The sequence below is a fragment of the Phyllostomus hastatus genome, unplaced genomic scaffold (assembly GCF_019186645.2).
Source record: "Phyllostomus hastatus isolate PE091 unplaced genomic scaffold, TTU_PhHast_1.1 phas_contig_40, whole genome shotgun sequence".
NCBI lineage: Eukaryota > Metazoa > Chordata > Mammalia > Chiroptera > Phyllostomidae > Phyllostomus > Phyllostomus hastatus.
In genome coordinates this window covers 54,803,898-54,807,025 of record NW_025333872.1, presented here as the reverse complement: position 1 = coordinate 54,807,025, position 3,128 = coordinate 54,803,898, and the positions used below count along the sequence as shown (strand labels likewise).

The following is a 3,128-nucleotide window of genomic DNA, read 5'->3' as shown; positions in this document are numbered from 1 at the left end:
TGAATTCATTAGTTAAGTTTGGAATTAGTTTTGCAGAAAACACTTGCTCATGAAGATTCACAGTGCCTCACCAGCTTTGTCCTATTTCTTTGGTAGACTAGCGTAGCACGAGGGATCCTTCCAATGGACCTGTTCAGTGTCTTGACTGTGGTGGTGGTCACACGAACCCACATGTGTTAAAGTTGCATAGAATGATACACACACAGAGATAAGTGCATGGTGGACTCTGAATCAGGTTGGCATGTAACATTGATGTTAGTTTCCTGGTTGTGACATTGTACTGTGATTATACAAGATTTTGCCATTGGGGGAAACAGGGAAGTGGACACAAGATCTCTCCGTACTATTTCTTACAACTTCATGTGACCCTCTACTATAATAAAAAGGTTTTTAAAAATTATATAGTCCTTGGCTTCATGTAGAATTCAATCTAGTAAATTATAAAAATAAACACACAAAGAATTATATAATAACTACCATAATATAGTAGGAAGAAAAGTATCTGGTACCATAAATACATGCAACTATTGGAATCTAACCTGTACTCAAGGGTGAAGAAAGACCTTCCTGAGGATGTAACATTTAAAGTGAAGCTTAGGAATGAGTAGAAATTGACCAAACAAGAAAGGAGGAGAAAGATAAAAGATTTTTCACCTTCAGAAAAGTAGTCACACAAAGTACAGTGATCATAAAGAAGCTTGAGAGAAGGTAATGCTGAAGAAATAATTTGGGGACAGGTCACACTGGACCTTGTGGATTATATTAACTTTCTTATGAGAATAATGGGAAGCCACTAAAAATGCTTTAAGCAAGGAAGTAATATAAAATTAATATTTTTTAACTATTACTTTGACTTTCAGCCAGAGACTAGCTTGGTTGGAAAGGATACCTGAAAATATGCAGAAATAGAAGTTGGCATAGGGGTCTAGGCCAGTGATGGGTTTCTTGGATTTGGGTGGGGGTAGTGATGATGAGAATAAGTGAATGGGTTCCAGAAATACTAGACAGATTTGGTAATGATTTGAATGTAGGATGTTGATATTATAGATTATACTCAGATTTTGGCATGAGCAATAGAGTGGATGGAGCAGCCATATTCCCAGGTGGGAAGAATTAAAGGAGTGCGTATCTAAAGTGGGGTAGGGAGTGGTACAGTCCAGTTTTAAATCTAAGGTACAATGCCAATGAGACTTTGAAGTGGAATTTTCAAGTAATCAAGTAGATATTTCCAACTGAAGCACAGAAAAATAAGAGCTATGAGTCTGGGATAAAAGTTCTTGGTCTTTATCCACAAGAAATATATTCTAACATCCCTAGTGGATATCTGAAAACACAGATAGTGCCAAACCCCATATACACTGTTTTTTTTCCTGTACATACATACCTATGATATTTTAATTTATCAACTAGGCATAGTAAGAGCTTAACAGCAATCATAATAAATTGAACAATTATAACACTGTACTGTAATAAGAGTTATGTGAATGGCTTTAGGAGTATCATTCAGTAAAATAAAGGTTGCCTGACCACAAGCACTGAGATACCATAACAGTAGATCTGATAACCAGATCACTACAAAGCAACTAATGTGCAGGAAGCATATAGAGTGTGCATACGCTAAACAAAGGGATGATTCACATTTTAGATGGGACAGAGCAGTATGGCACAAGATTTCATAATACTACTCAGAATCACACATAATTTAAAACTTATGAATTGCTTATTTCTGGAATTTTCCAGTTAACGTTTTTGGACCATGGTTAACGCAATTAACTGAAACCATGGATAAGAAGGGACTGATGATTTTTTAAAATTTATGTCTACTTTTAGTAATGATATGCTATGAAAAAACTTGGCATACCATCATAGCCATTTTAAAGGGAAGACTTTACTTTTGCATAGTGTCTGGCTGTGTAAACTACTAATGATAAAAGGAACACAGTATTCAGCCATACCTTAGATGATAATTAAAGAGGCTCCTTAGGGTCATTAAAGCAGAGTGGGAAGAAGAAGAACAGAAGGGATCCAGAGAAAATTCCTGATAACTTAAACATTTAAAGGTAAAGAAGGTTTAGAAGAAGCAGTCAGACAAGGAGTGAAAAATCCAAGAGTGAAGTGGGAAAGCCACAGGAAGAGAGTATATCAATAAGGAAATAATAAATGCTGTTAAATATTTTGCTGAGAAGTCAAGTCAGATGAGGCATGGAAAATGGAAATGACTGTTGGATTAAGCGATATGAAAATCATAACTGGGATTGAAAAGGGGAAAAGGAATACAAAGGGAGGTAGGTATGCAACTTTGGAGGAAGATAAAGGAGTTGTAGCCAGATGCTATAGATTTTCTCTCCAAAAGTACAGACACTGAGAAAGGAGATTTAAGGAAACTATAAATTTGTTGTTGCAGGACAGGACAGTGAGTAGAACATCAACTTAACTACAGGTGGTCCCCAGCTTATGATGGTTTAACTTCAAAGTTTTTGGTTTTAGGGTGGTGTGAAAATGCCACGCATTAAGTAGAAACTACACTTTCTAGATTTTGAATTTTGATTTTTTTCCTAGGTTAGTGACATGCAGTGCCATACACTGTCAATACTGGGCAGTTCCTAGTCAGCCATGTGCTTCCAAGAGTAAACAACCAATACTCTGTGGTGTGCCGTGTTGCCAGTGTTTTTTAAGTAGTATGTTCAGTAAACTACATGAGATAGTCAACACTGTATCATAAAACAGGCTTTGTGTTAGATGGTTTTGCCCATCTGTGACTAATGTAAGTGCTCTGAGCCCATTTAAGGTAGGCTAGGCTCTTCCGGCCAAGATGGAGGCATAGGTAGACACACTGTGTCTCCTCCCACAACCAAGATAGGGACAACAATAATTTAAAAACAGAATAACAACCAGAACTGACAGAAAATTGAACTGCATGGAAGTCAGACAACCAAGAAGTTAAAATAGACCCATTCATCCAGACCAGTAGGAGGGGGCGGAGTAGGGCCATGGAGCATGGGTCTCAGGAAGGAGAGCTAAGAGCATTGGGACTGGGTGTGTAAGGCATCTGGGGTGCATAAGACCGCAATGGGTGGACCCAGAGTGCATAAGCAGCAGCTAGCAGACCCCGGCTGAAACATGGCAAA

At 37.9% G+C, this 3,128-nt stretch overlaps 1 non-coding gene across 1 annotated transcript; it reads right to left on the bottom strand.

Annotated features, from left to right (window-relative positions):
• Positions 1 to 1,812: 1,812 nt before the first annotated feature.
• LOC123822303 lies at positions 1,813 to 1,955 on the bottom strand. The gene has a single exon (XR_006786273.1). It is a non-coding gene; the product is annotated as a small nucleolar RNA SNORA15 (small nucleolar RNA).
• Between the last annotated feature and the right edge of the window lie 1,173 nt (positions 1,956 to 3,128).